Source organism: Eleutherodactylus coqui, chromosome 2, assembly GCF_035609145.1.
Source record: "Eleutherodactylus coqui strain aEleCoq1 chromosome 2, aEleCoq1.hap1, whole genome shotgun sequence".
Taxonomy (NCBI): domain Eukaryota; kingdom Metazoa; phylum Chordata; class Amphibia; order Anura; family Eleutherodactylidae; genus Eleutherodactylus; species Eleutherodactylus coqui.
The window spans coordinates 11,518,364-11,536,781 of record NC_089838.1 but is presented as its reverse complement, the minus strand read 5'-3'; the positions used below and the strand labels follow the sequence as shown (position 1 = coordinate 11,536,781).

The window sequence follows — 18,418 nt, the reverse complement described above, 5'->3', positions numbered from 1 at the left end:
GGCAGTATTATAGTAGTTATATTCCTGTACATAGGGGGCAGTATTATAGTAGTGATATTCTTGTACATAGGGGGCAGTATTATAGTAGTTATATTCTTGTACATAGGAGCAGTATTATAGTAGTTATATTCTTGTACATAGAGGGCAGTATTATAGTAGTGATATTCTTGTACATAGGGGGCAGTATTATAGTAGTTATATTCCTGTACATAGGGGGCAGTATTATAGTAGTTATATTCTTGTACATAGGGGGCAGTATTATAGTAGTTATATTCTTGTACATAGGAGCAGTATTATAATAGTTATATTCTTGTACATAGGGGACAGTATTATAGTAGTTATATTCCTGTACATAGGAGGCTGTATTATAGTAGTTATATTCTTGTACATAGGGGGCAGTGTTATAGTAGTTATATTCTTGTACATAGGGAGCAGTATTATAGTAGTTATATTCTTGTACATAGGGGGCAGTATTATAGTAGTTATATTCTTGTACATAGGAGGCAGTATTATAGTAGTTATATTCTTGTACATAGGGGGCAGTATTATAGTCGTTATATTCTTGTACATAGGGGGCAGTATTATAGTCGTTATATTCTTGTACATAGGGGGCAGTATTATAGTAGTTATATTCTTGTACATAGGGGGCAGTATTATAGTAGTTATATTCTTGTACATAAGGGGCAGTATTATAGTAGTTATATTCTTGTACATAGGGGGCAGTATTATAGTAGTTATATTCTTGTACATAGGGGGCAGTATTATAGTAGTTATATTCTTGTACATAGGAGGCAGTATTATAGTAGTTATATTCTTGTACATAGGAGCAATATTATAGTAGTTATATTCTTGTACATAGGGGCAGTATTATAGTAGTTATATTCTTGTACCTATGGGCAGTATTATAGTAGTTATATTCTTGTACATAGGGGGCAGTATTATAGTAGTTATATTCTTGTACATAGGGGGCAGTATTATAGTAGTTATATTCTTGTACATAGGAGCAGTATTATAGTAGTTATATTCCTGTACATAGGAGGCAGTATTATAGTATAGTCTTGTACATAGTGGGCAGTATTACAGTAGTTCTATTCTTGTACCTAGGGGGCAGTATTACAGTAGTTCTATTCTGGTACCTAGGGGGCAGTATTACAGTAGTTCTATTCTGGTACCTAGGGGGCAGTATTACAGTAGTTCTATTCTGGTACCTAGGGGGCAGTATTACAGTAGTTCTATTCTGGTACCTAGGGGGCAGTATTACAGTAGTTCTATTCTGGTACCTAGGGGGCAGTATTACAGTAGTTCTATTCTGGTACCTAGGGGGCAGTATTACAGTAGTTCTATTCTGGTACCTAGGGGGCAGTATTACAGTAGTTCTATTCTGGTACCTAGGGGGCAGTATTACAGTAGTTCTATTCTGGTACCTAGGGGGCAGTATTACAGTAGTTCTATTCTGGTACCTAGGGGGCAGTATTACAGTAGTTCTATTCTGGTACCTAGGGGGCAGTATTACAGTAGTTCTATTCTGGTACCTAGGGGGCAGTATTACAGTAGTTCTATTCTGGTACCTAGGGGGCAGTATTACAGTAGTTCTATTCTGGTACCTAGGGGGCAGTATTACAGTAGTTCTATTCTGGTACCTAGGGGGCAGTATTACAGTAGTTCTATTCTGGTACCTAGGGGGCAGTATTACAGTAGTTCTATTCTGGTACCTAGGGGGCAGTATTACAGTAGTTCTATTCTGGTACCTAGGGGGCAGTATTACAGTAGTTCTATTCTGGTACCTAGGGGGCAGTATTACAGTAGTTCTATTCTGGTACCTAGGGGGCAGTATTACAGTAGTTCTATTCTGGTACCTAGGGGGCAGTATTACAGTAGTTCTATTCTGGTACCTAGGGGGCAGTATTACAGTAGTTCTATTCTGGTACCTAGGGGGCAGTATTACAGTAGTTCTATTCTGGTACCTAGGGGGCAGTATTACAGTAGTTCTATTCTGGTACCTAGGGGGCAGTATTACAGTAGTTCTATTCTGGTACCTAGGGGGCAGTATTACAGTAGTTCTATTCTGGTACCTAGGGGGCAGTATTACAGTAGTTCTATTCTGGTACCTAGGGGGCAGTATTACAGTAGTTCTATTCTGGTACCTAGGGGGCAGTATTACAGTAGTTCTATTCTGGTACCTAGGGGGCAGTATTACAGTAGTTCTATTCTGGTACCTAGGGGGCAGTATTACAGTAGTTCTATTCTGGTACCTAGGGGGCAGTATTACAGTAGTTCTATTCTGGTACCTAGGGGGCAGTATTACAGTAGTTCTATTCTGGTACCTAGGGGGCAGTATTACAGTAGTTCTATTCTGGTACCTAGGGGGCAGTATTACAGTAGTTCTATTCTGGTACCTAGGGGGCAGTATTACAGTAGTTCTATTCTGGTACCTAGGGGGCAGTATTACAGTAGTTCTATTCTGGTACCTAGGGGGCAGTATTACAGTAGTTCTATTCTGGTACCTAGGGGGCAGTATTACAGTAGTTCTATTCTGGTACCTAGGGGGCAGTATTACAGTAGTTCTATTCTGGTACCTAGGGGGCAGTATTACAGTAGTTCTATTCTGGTACCTAGGGGGCAGTATTACAGTAGTTCTATTCTGGTACCTAGGGGGCAGTATTACAGTAGTTCTATTCTGGTACCTAGGGGGCAGTATTACAGTAGTTCTATTCTGGTACCTAGGGGGCAGTATTACAGTAGTTCTATTCTGGTACCTAGGGGGCAGTATTACAGTAGTTCTATTCTGGTACCTAGGGGGCAGTATTATAGTAGTTCTATTCTGGTACCTAGGGGGCAGTATTATAGTAGTTCTATTCTGGTACCTAGGGGGCAGTATTATAGTAGTTCTATTCTGGTACCTAGGGGGCAGTATTATAGTAGTTCTATTCTGGTACCTAGGGGGCAGTATTATAGTAGTTCTATTCTGGTACCTAGGGGGCAGTATTATAGTAGTTATATTCTTGTACATGGGGGCAGTATTATAGTAGTTAAGTTCTTGTACATAGGAGGCAGTATTATAGTAGTTATATTCTTGTACATAGGAGCAGTATTATAGTAGTTATATTCTTGTACATAGGGGGCAGTATTATAGTAGTTATATTCTTGTACATAGGGGGCAGTATTATAGTAGTTATATTCTTGTACATAGGGGGCAGTATTATAGTAGTTATATTCTTGTACATAGGGGGCAGTATTATAGTAGTCATATTCTTGTACATAGGAGGCAGTATTATAGTAGTTATACTCTTGTACATAGGGGGCAGTATTATAGTAGTTATATTCTTGTACATAGGGGGCAGTATTATAGTAGTCATATTCTTGTACATAGGAGGCAGTATTATAGTAGTTATACTCTTGTACATAGGGGGCAGTATTATAGTAGTTATATTTTTGTACATAGGGAGCAGTATTATAGTAGTTATATTCTTGTACATAGGGGGCAGTATTATAGTAGTTATATTCTTGTACATAGGAGCAGTATTATAGTAGTTATACTCTTGTACATAGGGGGCAGTATTATAGTAGTTATACTCTTGTACATAGGGGGCAGTATTATAGTAGTTATATTCTTGTACATAGGGGGCAGTATTATAGCTGCTCTCTTCATCCATTGCAAAAAAAAAATTAAAAATTAAAAAAGTGCAAAACGCAACGAAGCCTTGTAAATTTGTAAAAAACCTTTAATGATTGCACCCGACATCTGGAGATGGTGCCCTGGACAGACCACCTTACATCCTTCCAAGATTGCATCAAGCAGCTAGTACAACGACTACATATACACACAAGTAATGACCTTTCTGACACGGTAATTATGTCAGCTATATTTGTTCATAAAAGCAGAGTTGAGGTTATAATTTTCTATACAAGAAGCACAACTCAGTACAGTAACGTGAATATGACCAAGTCACTTTACAGAAGAAATCCCTGTAGTCTTTAATCCCCCCGCCCCCCCACAGTATCACTATATAAGGGGCTCGGGAGGAGCAGCCCTTGACCACATGAGCATCCAGTGAAGCTATTTGGGCATCTTTATGTTCTATTCAGATGCCATGGACACCGAAGTACAAAGACTTGCATTAAATTTACTTTCAGGAAGCTCCTTTATATATGGATAACCCCTTTTATACGCGACCTTGACCCTAAATCCAGAGAAAAGAAAGGGATGAGCAGAGGGAAGCTTTACACCCAGTCACCCCGGGGAACTGGAATGCAGGCGGGTAGTAGAAGTGTCACCGAAGAAAGGACCCCCAACCACGGACTGTGACATTAGTTTAACAATGGACATAAATCGCACACTCCAACGAGCGGCTGAGGGGTCTTGGCCCAATCTAATGAGCGCCGGCGGACATGCATGTTGAGCGGCACTAGTTTCACTTACTTTTACATGTGCTGAGAATCGGCTTACGGGGACGATCAATCACTTGTCTGATCATTCATCCCCGTAGGTTGGCTGTACATCTTCCTGGTCACACGGAGAGATCTACTGCCAGTCAGTGAGCATTTTTATGCTCATTCAAACTAAGCAATCAGCCACAGGGGTTGTCCAGTTGCAAAGTAGATAGACCATCACTAGTAGATTGCTGGGGCTCGGCCGATCAGCTGGGCTGCGGTTCTCATGCACGGAGCTCATTTCTACAGGAAGCAGACAGCTCTGTTCCCACAGCAGTGGCCGGGCGTGGTATTACAGGTAAAGTTCTTATTTACGTCAGTGGCTACTTGGCCTGCAATGCCAAACCTGCTCATTTCAGTGGGAATGGAGCGGTCTGCTTCCTGCATGAGCACAGTGGCCTGATTGCATATACAATCCCTTTCCCCTTGGATTTTAATTGTGTCGCACTTGGAATAAAGCCGGCTTTCAAAAAGTGTGGCGAGTACCGCATCAGCAAATCTCACGGACTGGCATTATTTGGGCTTTCGTTTATACACTGAGCGCCACCTAAATTTGTGGTTAGATTTAAAGCGACTTAAAAGGGATAGCCCGCTGACTGCTCTTTTGGTGGATACACAGGCCTGGAAAATAGGTGACTGGTAGGGATTCCGGGTGGCGGACCCTCTGCTACTATCGATGGCCTATCCAGCAGACAGGTCTATCAATAGGATAACCCAACTAGTCAGAGGCCTATAGAGCGGTAGGAGAGATATTTATCCATCTATAATAAGCTATATCTCTAACAGATTGGCCTTTCAGGACTTGAGAAAAGTTGGGTAAGCTGCAACAGTGGCAAAATCAGACATCAAGTTTCCCCAGAAATAGAGAAACATATAACTTCTGGCTTTTTTTAACTGTAGTTCCATGTGTGTGAAGGTTTTAGGGGGTAACCCCCCCATAAATGTAGGCGTCCCCCGCTGTTAATGCAGGCCGCAGAATGAAGTGCCAGCCGTGGGACGACCCGGGGATATTTTTATCCTGTATTTCCCCGAGTCTGCAGTTATTGCCCTCACTCTGCTGGCAAAGCAAATCAGGAGCAAATGAATGGAGGAGACACTTCACAGGTCCTGGAGAGCAGCGGCTCCCGATGCCGTCCGCTCCTGCAAATAGATTAGAGGGAGGAAAGTAGAAGTCCTCTGCAGTCACTTCGGGCCGCCGGCAGCATCGCACCAACTACTCCTGGAGTAACACTTGGACAAATTCTCCAAGACTCGTCTCTGTCATCAATCAATAGGACAACCAGCCCCATCAAGATTGGCGCTCCCCTGTATGGACATTCTCTCCGTGACCCCGGAGTGCGGCATAAAATCACGTGACAAGTTTTCCGTGGATCAGTTTCAGCATGAATCCACATTAGATGGGAAAATCCAGCGATCCGAGTGACTTCCAGCGAGGCCGGTCATTGGTGCGGGACTAGCCGGGGGCTCGCTGCCAACCGCGGAGCGCAGAGGACATCGAGGAAAACGTGTTTAGTAATACTACGTAAAAGTTAGAAACGAGCGCAGAGTCTGAAGATGCATCAGTTTCATCCCAGTGACTGCTAAAGGAGATCTGCCACGTTTTAAGACGGTCTAGTCTAAGTTTAGACCTCCTACGAGTTTATGCCAAAAATTGCACCAGAACTTGTAAAATTCAATTTGGCCCAATTTAGGCCACGCTCCTGTACAGACAGGCTGGAAGAACTGTCCGAAAGGTTTAGGCACAGTAAATGCGGGGCTGAGCATTGAATAGTATATCTGCTCCATTGGGGATCCTATGACCGGAAAATTGTCAAAAACAGTCAAAATGGAATCATTCTGATGAAGTGATGCTTCACGGTTAGAGAAACTGCAGCCGGATACAGCGCTGGAGCTCCGACGAAGGATGAATGCACACGGGCGGGGATTCCACCGCGGGATTTCACGCCCATGCCCGCTGCAATAGGATTTTATCACCGATGGTGATATAGAAACTTCCAGCCATTGTTGAAGAGCGTCACAGCCTTATTTGTCACAGAAAGGGACGCGTTTCGGTCGCAAGACCTTGGTCACCCAATGTGACCCAAACTCGGCCGTAGGACTGCATGAGTTTATACAATCCTATGCAGACAGCCGCGATTTGCGCGTGTGAAAACGTGCGTGGTAAACAAATCGCGGCATGTCCTATTTTTGTGCAGAGGCTTGCGTGGAAACGTCACCGCGGACACGGCAGCTCAGCTCTGCGCATTTGATGGCTGGGCGGCAGTCAGCACATAGAGCGTAGGAGGCGAGCCACGGGTCACAGGTCACATCCCGCTGCCAAATCCGACCCGGCCGTCCGCTTGAGCCCCTTCACGTGTGAACGCACATCTCACTGGGCTTTATTTACTAATACTGTCTAAAGGGTTAGACAGAGCAAAATAAAGGCCCTTTTACACAGACCAATAATTGGTGGATTCCTGCGATCCAGAGAGTCCGGTGTAAAGGCACACCCCGACTGAATGACTAACAAGAATTTGTTCAGTTCTTGCATGCAGAAAACCGGACGACTCTGCTGTGGAAACAGGCAGCATCACTTATGAATGACTCCCTGATTACTATGAATGGAGGCGGGATCGTTTCCCGGACCGCTCCGCCTCCATTCACTTATGATTGTTCTGATGTAAACGCACCGGAGCGATCACCCCGGGATCAGCCTGGCAAGTCTCATGTGAGAGCACCCTTTGACTAGACAGCCCTAAAAAGCGCCACATTTATCACAGTAGCTCTGCTGAATGATACATTTGACTTTTAAGATGTCTAGTCCAAGTTTAGACAACGTATTAGTTGGCTTTGTTTACGCCAAAAATTGCACCAAAGTTTTGGCGCAATTTGCAGCAATTTAGTCCACTCCTCTATTTTGGACACGACGGATAAACAAGAGTATCTAAAAAGACATAAAAGAGACGCAAAGCGTGCAAGACGGTTTCTGACGCAATTTACAACAGAAAACGGTTGTATTTTGTATAGTAAATAAGCCGCACTGTTCCTTCGTACAGATGGGCTACAATGGCAGACGGCACACAAAGACGATTCGCTATGAAATAGGAAGGCAAAACTCCAGCGGGCAAAAAAAGAGCGCAAAACATGCAACACCGAGCAGCGGAAAACATCACCTGGTCAGATATTGTGTTACACTGTGCTTTCTGCTCCCTTGCTGCAATAGCCGATGGTGAAATAATTTGGTCCTCCAGGTCTCGTATTCTACTTATCCCCTCAATAGAGATAATCCTCAGCCATTTTTCTCAAAGAGAGGAAATCCAGTGACCGAGGGTGGAGACCCCGTTCAGATTACCTCACAGACATTACCGGGTTAGAAACAAGCAGACAAGAAGCTGACCCTCCCACAGGTAGAGAAAAGCAGCCGCTGCTTCCAATATGAACAAGACTACAGCAATCATGACTACAACATGCGAATACATGAAAAATGTTGTCATTATGTAACCACCGCTCGTTCTGCATTTGAAAGCGAAGATAGGCTTCAGGTCCGGGCATAGCAGATATTCTCAGAAATAGTGGTGTTCAATCATGCCGAATCAGAAATGGGTATGGCTTCTCCTTAGGGAGAGCACCTAGAAGGCGTGAGGAAACCTATAAGGCTGTCCATGCTGTTCTGGGAAATATGCAAATTGGAAGATGGAACAACGCCTCTACAATGCCACTTAAACTTCATAATATAGGTGTAAGGAAAAAAAAAAGAAAAAAAAATTTTTTATATATATATATATTTTATAGTCACACTCTGGAGGTGGTCTCTGTGTACTGAGGGGGGGGGGGGATTTTTCTTTTTAAATTTCAGTTTCACATCCATCCCACAATGGGCGAAATCATATTTATATAAATCAAAGTGGCCCTTCAAAAAGTCCGGCAATTACTTGCAGGAATGCTGCCTTCCAATAGGTGGTGCTGTAAAGGCATTTTTCCATCTTCCCGTTTTCAATCATGCTCTACTATAACGCAAGAAAATTGTGATCGCACCGACCAAACTACAAAGTAGCGATCCGCAACCTGTTGCACAACTACAACCCCCAGCATGCATGCAGACGACCGCTGACATACGCAGTCTGACTTGCATCCCAATACGGTTCCATCACCGCCATTGTGTATTACCAGCACGGTCTGACCAGCGCCAATCCCAAAGGACGGGTGCCAACCAGAGTCTATCAGAAGAGTAATCTGACTACCAGGAAATAAGTACCAAGGCTTGTGTTTACATGAACTCCCGTGACGTCAGGACCATAAACCATCCAAACAGATGACTCAATCGCTGCCGGCAGTAAACAGGCCGTTACCATTATCTAGATGGAGGACGGGGCGCAGGTAAAGCCCTGTAGAAACTAAGTAACAGCAAGGGCATTAATATGGGAGGACAACCGGCACCCCCTAGCCCCGCACCGCGGGGGGCGCACCCCCTAGACCCGCACCGCGGGGGGCGCACCCCCTAGACCCGCACCGCGGGGGGCGCACCCCCTAGCCCCGCACCGCGGGGGGCGCACCCCCTAGACCCGCACCGCGGGGGGCGCACCCCCTAGACCCGCACCGCGGGGGGCGCACCCCCTAGACCCGCCTATAAACTCGCCGCACTAAAACCTTCCTCCCTGAAGCCAAATACCGCTTGATCCCAGACAGCGCTACCACCAGTCGCTAATAGGAGGGTGTAGAGGTCTTGACACGCGGACCCCAACAATCAGAATTTCTTTGCTGAACGTTTTCTTACCCTTTAACCCCTTCACACCTCAGGATGTACATTTAGGTCATGGGAGTGCAGGGTTTGTATGGAGTGGCATCCATACATGGCGGGTGCCGGCTGACTGACAGTTGATGCCCGCATGCAACAGCAGCAACCACACTGATTGCAGCCGTTAGGGCTCATATACACAGGCGGGTCAGATTGCGCATAACAGACCGACCCTGCCCATCGGTCCAGGGCTTCTTTTTTCTCTACGGCGGATGTGTGCGGAAGCCCCGGCCGGCGCACATGCCCAGTAGAGGGTTTTTCTTTTGTTCCCGCGGAATCCGCGGCCCGTGTCTAATGTAAATTGCGGAAGGACAGCGGATTCGATGGCTTCCATTGACTTCAATGGAAGCCGCCTGTACGGGAACTGTACTGACACAGTATGCTGCGATTTGATTTCTGCACCTAAAGGCCCGCAAATCAAACCTGCATGCTTTAATTCATTTGCAGACGCCCACGTTTCCCTACGGGCGGCTTGAACTGCGGGTCATCCACACCGCTGCCCTGCACGGATTCTGCAATTCAAAGCCGCCTGTGGACATCGGGCCTTTAAATGCCACCGTCAATTCTGACAGCAACATTTAGATACCCTGTTCTGTATTTGGAGGTTCCGAATAGCCCCCCATGATGAGATTGTGAGGTGCTGCTCCATTGCCACGGCAGCCGGGGCCCTTCTGAAGGCCCCCAGGGTGGCCCTTGTTGATTGTGATTGTCTATTATGGTGTAAAAACGGCCTCTCAGAACGCAGTGTAATGCATTACTTTGGTATTGCATTATACTCTATAAGTGATTAAGAGTTTGGAATTTCAAGTCCCTTTGGTTAACTCCCATTTTTAGTACTTTTTAACCCTTTCCAATCCACTGTCTGACGTCTAAAGACATTCTAATAAGGGGGCTGTACAGCTCCGATGTCAGGAGACATCCGGCAGGGTATTCTTAGTGTATATTACTGTCCGCTCTGTTGTCGGGGGCCTCTCCAGCATGTCCAATACCGCAGTACTGGTTCTAGCCAGCAGATGGCGCCATTGCATAATGGCAGAAAGAGAAAACCCCCTAGGAAACCCTGAATCCAAAATTGGATTGCAAAGGGTTAAAGCCTTCAGCGCTGTATAAGTTGCTACACTAAAGGCTGTTAAACGCCTCCATTGATTTCAATTTTCGAACCCTTTCTGCTCTATTTTAGAGCTCGATGAACCAATCACAGCCATTCAGTGCTGCTGTGATTGGTTCTGGAGCGCTGCAGCTTAGCCAATCAGAGCCAGCGCTTCCTGTATGGGGGGGGGGGGGGGGGTTTAGAAGCTCTGACCAGGAAGCGAGGGGTGAAAACTACAAGCAAGTGTGCCGGAGCAGCAGGAGACGTGCGGCAGAGCCAGACAGCGCCTCTTAGCTGCTGTATTGTGGGAGGGTGGGGGGGTTAAGCAGCCAGGGCTTATTCACTGGGTAGGCCTTATATTTCAAGTGGTACCGACAGCTGGATGTTCTGTCGCAACTCTGGCTGGAAAAAAAAAAAAAAAAAAAAAAAACGGAAGAAAAAACGCTGCTTTCAGGGTTTCTTCCTTCCAAAAGCCAGACAGCTGCACGGAAAGCAGGCGAACGCCATTATAGCCAATGGGGACCTTTCAGCGCTGTTCGATTTCGTGCAAAGCTTGGCTGCAGGGATTCCTCTTACCACCTACCCCTACCCCCCTCCCTTCTACCGAACGGAGCAGGAAAGTAATTCCTGCTCAGATGTGAAACCATCCTTATTCATTCTGCACAGTAAAAAGTCATCAAAAAAAAAAAAAAAAAAGCCATACTTGCGCTAAATTTTTTGGGTCCCCTTGTCTCCAGGAAAGAATGAAATCAAAAAGTCGCATGTACTTCAAAACGGAACCAAATCGAAACTACAGGACGTCCCCCAGAAACGAGCCTCACACAACTACGTTGACGGAAAGCTAAAAAAAAAAAGTTATGGCGGCAGAAGATTTTTTTTTTTTAATTTTTTTTATTTATTCCAAAAAAAAATAAACAAATTTAGCATCGTCGTAATCCGAGTAACCACAGAATAAAGTCATTACGCCATTTTTAACCGCAGTATGAACGCCATAGAAAGAAGACCCGCATCCTGTGCTATTCCAGCGTTCCCAGAGCCCGGCTTCACTACACAGGCGATCCCCGTACTGGTGGCCATATTGATCGTCACCAAGAGGAACTGCCTCCTTATAAAGATCCCAAGGAAGCTCAAACCGAGGAGCAAGGTCCCAGCCCTGGAGTGGATCAGGCCCTACGGGGGGCACCGGGGGGCCGCCCGCCCCGGCAGAAGGGTCAGCAATGCACAAGACAGAAGAAACGTCCTTTTGTGCATTGCAATGAGGTCAGCAGCGCTGCGCACCTCAAAATGCCGAGGACGGGCGGTCGCACAGCCACAGCGAGCCGCCCAGGGATCTGAGGAGGCGGCAAGTAACGTGTCACCAAGTACTTCCCAAAAATAGACGATAAGAGGAGAGGAAGGGGTGGGGGGTACAGAGGAGGAGCGTTAAAGGGCCGCTGACCCTAAAATAGGCAGCTTGTAATAGTAGCGCAGTGTTGTAAGAGGTGACTGAGTAATGATGACTTGAGGAAGTGATTATGCGGGACTTCCTGTCATTCATGCCAATGCAGAACACATGAGTCAGCCTAAAACAGCTGATAACAGGGAGCAACAGATTTCATTCATGGTCACAGCAAAGGACTGTAACACGACTCTTGGTGTAGTGTTCCTTTAAGAAGAACTTTAATGCTCATGCCCATCTTGGTGGCCTGCACAGGGGCGGGTTGGATTCCGCATGTGGCGCCCGGCCCTGGCAGTAGCGGTGTCCGCCCTTACTGCGGATGGTCCGCATAGGTCGCCGGCAGACAGGCACACTACAGATTTTTCTCTATGTTAAACTCCTGCTTTCCCCGCTCCATCGCCTGGCGATGACATGGAATCTGCGACCTTGCCGCAATGCCAATTACGGAACGGCCGCGGATCGGATGGCTTCCACTGACCTCAATGGAAGCTGTCCATGCAGAATCTGTGCAAAAAAAAAAGCATGCCGCGATTTTTCCTCCATGAGCGGAAACCAAAAAGTGTTTCCCACTCGTGTGCAAGAAGAATCACTTTCCTGTAGCGGGCCAGGGCGGTATTTGCTGCGTAACCCGTGTGCAGGCGGCCATAGGCCGGGCTCACACGGACGAGTCGGATTGTGCAGCGGAAGATCATCCGTGGAAAGTAATAACGGGTGCGAGCGTTTCACCACGCAGATGTACACTTGCCAACGTGCGTTTTTCCACACGGTTGCAAGGAATTTTTCATCCCCAGCCGCGTAACACGAGTGCCAGAGGATCGCCAGCGCCTGCCATTGATTCCACCTTGCACCACCGCCGCGTCCACGAGCGCTCAGAACTGCCGCATTTTACTGCAATTTTCAAGCAGTGTTTTTGAATGCCTGTCGAAGTTTTTGACAGCGCTTTTTAACGCACCCCATCTGTGTAACGGGGTGTATTAAAAAAAAAAAAAAAAGGGAACATACTGAAAATAGAACAGACCGCGCTTGTCTGAGAAACCCCATTAAAATAAATGGGAACGTTGAACCGCGGCACCGCAGTAAAAAGCGCTGTGAGAGCGGCCGTAACGTCCCATTGAAAATGCTGCGAGAAAAAAAACAAATTGGTCATGTGAATAACTGCATTCAAAAGACCGGCGTTCGTGTCGGCGCGACATTCTCACCCGCGTGAATAAGCCCTAGCTGCGCTGACGGAGAATTAAAAAAAAAAAGTTCCAAGTTTCAGGCCTCATGCCCACGACGAACTCAGTCAGCGGAGTCCGTCACAGCGCCCCCCGGAGACCCCATACTCTCCTCCCAAATCCGTTGTGCAAGTCCCGCATGACGCGCCCGGCAGGGAAGCGTATTCACGCCATACTTCCGCTGTGCTGCAATGGAAGCCGGCCGCACGTATTCCCATGGCAAATAGAACACGCCACGGGTTATTTCACGGTTAGAGCGGGGGCAGCGCTGCGGATTACCGCCCTGTGAACGCGGCCGTCGGCATCAACCATTAAAAAGTGGAGATTAAAATCTCAACAAAAAAAAATAAAAAATCGTTGCGCCCTTCGGATCAAAAATAAGCCCCACCACTAAGGGGTTAAGGTAGCTTACCAGAATGACGGTTATCCCCTATCCACATGATGGGGGATAACCTGCTGGTCGCGGGGGTCCCAGGGCTGTGATCCCAAGAACAAGCGGTCCAGCGTTCCTCCTCTTCCCCCTGTAGTGACACTTCCTGGAGGGCCGGCCACAACTCCGACTGCCATACATGAGCACTTACCGCTCGGCCATCTCCGTCAGTCCCAATGAATGGGCCTGGCAGCAGCGCTTGTGTGACCGACGCTCAGTCCCCGCTTCATTGGGGAAGGAGCAAGTCCACACTATAAGGAGAACGGAGCCACAGGACCTGTGTGCTTGGGGGTCTCATAGGTGAGACCCCAAGTGACCATCAAGTTACTCTCTATCCTTTGGATAGGGGGATCACTTGTGATTCGGGTAAGACCCCTTTAAGCCTCCTCAGCAGTTTAGGAGTGGATCAGTTCGTCCTGCAGGAAAAGGATATTACAGTTATGGATGAGGAGAGCCCGTCCTACTTCAGACAGCTTTACCTCCGCTTCTATTAGGGCTACTGACTAACTTTTGGTGTCACTTTAAAAGCATGTTAGCAGCCCTAACAGAACTGGAGGTACAGCCATTTGAAGTTGGGTCGGGAATACTAAACGTACAGCTGTCACTTCTGTCAGTATGTGGAGAGGAGGACCAGATCTGTGATCCTCCTGTAACACTCCTCCTCCCAGCTGAGGGGGCCATGACATTTTGACCATGTTATCACTTCCCCATCAGAGAACATCCTTGCTCTCTGATTACCACATACGGGTTTTTTCCCAGAAAAGGAGTGAAATGACGAGGACTTTGTCATCTAATCACTCATCTACACTGTTTAACCACCCAGATGCTGCAATCATTGCCGACCAGGGCATATAAATCTTTTTACAGAAAAAAAACCCATTATTAATAAAAATTAAACAATTGGTATTGCCAGATCCGTAACACGCCGCACTACACATATTACATGGACACCCCCCCCCCCCACACAACATATACCTCATTGCTCAAATAACTCAGCATTGTCCCAAAACTACAAGTTGTCCAACAGAAAATTTTTAGGAAGGTTTTTCCAATTTTCATGTCTACATGACAAGTCCAGCCGCCTGACCGAGGAGCATAGCGACCCTGCACTCACGGAAGTCAGGGGCCTCGAGGTGCAACTCACAAGTGGCCACGCCCCTCAGACTCCAGCCGCCTGACCGAGGAGCATAGCGACCCTGCACTCACGGAAGTCAGGGGCCTCGAGGTGCAACTCACAAGTGGCCACGCCCCTCAGACTCCAGCCGCCTGACCGAGGAGCATAGCATAGCGACCCTGCACTCACGGAAGTCAGGGACCTCGAGGTGCAACTCACAAGTGGCCACGCCCCTCAGACTCCAGCCGTAGAAGTCTGGGAATGGAAGAACAAGCTGGGCGCAGCGCTCGCTACACTGTATAATGCTCCAGCGGAGGGACGCGACGATTATACACCGGCTCAGCTACTGCAGACCGATCACACCGCCACGCAAAATCAAAGCAACCGAAATGTGCGAGTCTGCAAATCCCCAGGACGGCCATGCTGACCACCACACAACTATGACGGATGACTCCAGCTTTGGCGTCTTTCGCACTTGCGCTGCGGCTTCCATTTTCCTGCTCCGTAATTGCAGAAGAAGAAACCCCTGATCTGTCTCACGACTGAACGGACCCCATTCGCCATTGCAGGTTCCGTTCGGTTTAATGGCGCGGCGGACTTATTTTCTGGTATATTGGCTTCCATTTCAGCAGTTTTCATTAAGAGGGTTTTTCCAAGTTATTTCGTATACTTCTGCGCTCCGTAAACCTGTATTATATTAGTAAACGCATCGTGGCGCCAGATTCAGCGTTCCAGCGCCGCGGGCTCCGACCGATGACGTCACCTGACCACAAGGCCTGTTTACGTCCCGTAAAGCTGTCGGGTGCTGCTAATGTAGAAGACGCGAAGCAGATTCAGTGAGGACGTCCCTGTCCAGACGCCGATTGGCTGCGGCGGTCACATGGGCAAACAAATCATGTGACCGCTGCCACGCATGTTAGACAGAAGACCAACACAGCGGGAGGAGAGCAGCGGGAGGCGAGTAATGGGGGAAATTCACAAAAGCCGGCATTTCTGCCGCCCATCCTGGTTTCCCTGGCGCATGTTGCGCTCATTAACATACGCCTTCTCAGTCCGGTCCGGCATACGCTTCTGGGGTAATTTATACATAAATCTGTCAGGCCACGCCCACTGGCAAGTCTCACCCGTTTTTCAGAAAATATTGGTAGGGTTGGCGTAAAGTACCAAAAAGTTGTAGATTTTTGTGCAAATACCACTTTGACCAAAAAGGACCAGACAGCGAGGGACCCGCGGACGGAGCCGCAGCTACATGTGACCCGAGGTTCATCTACGTGCAATCTGCCATTACACCAATGCAAATTGGCAGCGGGCACGGTTCTCCTCTCAGGTCCGCATTGGCTTTCTTGCATGGATGTCCCCCAGCCTGAGGGGGGCGCTCATCACTCATACAAGCGCCATATCTTACCGATAGAATTGTGGTCAGAAGCCACACGCGCCACCGACCGGCGGGGTCCAGCCACACGCGCCACCGACCGGCGGGGTCCAGCCACACGCGCCACCGACCGGCGGGGTCCAGCCACACGCGCCACCGACCGGCGGGGTCCAGCCACACGCGCCACCGACCGGCGGGGTCCAGCCACACGCGCCACCGACCGGCGGGGTCCAGCCACACGCGCCACCGACCGGCGGGGTCCAGCCACACGTTACCGATTCTTTGCGGCTCCTATTTCTGAGCGATCTTGCACCGCGCCGGCGAGCCGCCTGAAGCTTTATGCCGCGCGATGCCATTTTTTTCTACTATAGACACATACAGCTTTCATGTTATTTGTAAATCGCGCATGCAGAACGGCAAACTTCGAAGTGCGATACGGGTCGGAGTGTCAGGCTGGATATGGCGCTCCCCTCAGCCGGTCATACAGCTGATAAGTGAGGGACAGGAGGCCGCACACACCACAGCCATGTACACGGGGACAAGGATACCGGAGATCGCACACATGGAGGAAGCACGTGCGGCGAGGTTGAATTGGGTTCAGCATATACATGTTAAATGGGAAGCTGTGAGCTGCAGCACATACATGTTCTGTGTGGCGGCGGTGACAGTGGTGCAGAATATGTTACATGGGGAGGTCTGGTGTGAGGAGGGGCAGTACATGTTATACGTGTTACATGGGAGGCTATGAAGTGCAGCACATACACGTTATATGGGAGGGTCTGGTGTGAGGGGCAGTACGTGTTAGTCTGTGGACAGCAGCACATACATGTTACATGGGAGGGTCTGGTGTGAGGGGCAGTACATGTTAGTCTGTGGGCAGCAGCACATACACGTTACATGGGAGGGTCTGGTGTAAGGGGCAGTACATGTTAGTCCGTGGGCAGCAGCACATACACGTTACATAGGAGGGTCTAGTGTGAGGGGCAGTACATGTTAGTCCGTGGGCAGCGGCACATACATGTTACATGGGAGGGTCTGGTGTGAGCGGCAGTACATGCTAGTCTGTGGGCAGCACATACATGTTACATGGGAGGGTCTGGTGTGAGGGGCAGTACATGTTAGTCCGTGGGCAGCGGCACATACGTGTTACATGAGAGGGTCTGGTGTGAGGGGCAGTACATGTTAGTCTGTGGGCAGCAGCACATACATGTTACATGGGAGGGTCTGGTGTGAGGAGCAGTACATGTTAGTCCGTGGGCAGCACATACATGTTACATGGGAGGGTCTGGTGTGAGGGGCAGTACATGTTAGTCCGTGGTCAGCACATACATGTTACATGGGAGGGTCTGGTGTGAGCGGCAGTACATGCTAGTCTGTGGGCAGCACATACATGTTACATGGGAGGGTCTGGTGTAAGGGGCAGTACATGCTAGTCTGTGGGCAGCGGCACATACGTGTTCTGGGTGAAGCACATACATGTTACATGGGAGGGTCTGGTGTGAGGGGCAGTACATGTTAGTCTGTGGGCAGCACATACATGTTACATGGGAGGGTCTGGTGTGAGGGGCAGTACATATTAGTCTGTGGGCAGCGGCACATACATGTTACATGGGAGGGTCTGGTGTGAGGGGCAGTACATGCTAGTCTGTGGGCAGTGGCACATACATGTTACATGGGAGGATCTGGTGTGAGGAGCAGTACATGTTAGTCTGTGGGCAGCACATACATGTTACATGGGAGGGTCTGGTGTGAGGGGCAGTACATATTAGGCTGTGGGCAGCACATACATGTTACATGGGAGGGTCTGGTGAGAGGGGCAGTACATATTAGTCTGTGGGCAGCGGCACATACATGTTACATGGGAGGGTCTGGTGTGAGGGGCAGTACATGTTAGTCTGTGGGCAGCGGCACATACATGTTACATGAGAGGGTCTGGTGTGAGGAGCAGTACATGTTAGTCTGTGGGCAGCAGCACATACATGTTATATGGGAGGGTCTGGTGTGAGGGGCAGTACATGTTAGTCTGTGGGCAGCAGCACATACATGTTACATGGGAGGGTCTGGTGTGAGGGGCAGTACATGTTAGTCTGTGGGCAGCAGCACATACATGTTACATGGGAGGGTCTGGTGTGAGGGGCAGTACATGTTAGTCTGTGGGCAGCAGCACGTACATGTTACATGGGAGGGTCTGGTGTGAGGGGCAGTACATGTTAGTCTGTGGGCAGCGGCACATACATGTTACATGGGAGGGTCTGGTGTGAGGGGCAGTACATGTTAGTCTGTGGGCAGCACATGTTACATAGGAGGGTCTGGTGTAAGGGGCAGTACATGCTAGTCTGTGGGCAGCGGCACATACGTTTTCTGGGTGCAGCATATACATGTTACATGGGAGGGTCTGGTGTGAGGGGCAGTACATGTTAGTCTGTGGGCAGCGGCACATACATGTTACATGGGAGGGTCTGGTGTGAGGAGCAGTACATATTAGTCTGTGGGCAGCGGCACATACATGTTACATGGGAGGGTCTGGTGTGAGGGGCAGTAAATGTTAGTCT

The 18,418-nt window shown here is 48.4% G+C and overlaps 1 protein-coding gene across 7 annotated transcripts in view; it reads right to left on the bottom strand.

Moving 5' to 3' along the window:
• The window catches only part of CNOT4 (CCR4-NOT transcription complex subunit 4), a 73,472-nt gene that overhangs the window by 54,191 nt on the left and 863 nt on the right, over nucleotides 1-18,418 (bottom strand). The gene's annotated exons all lie outside the window — the stretch shown is intronic.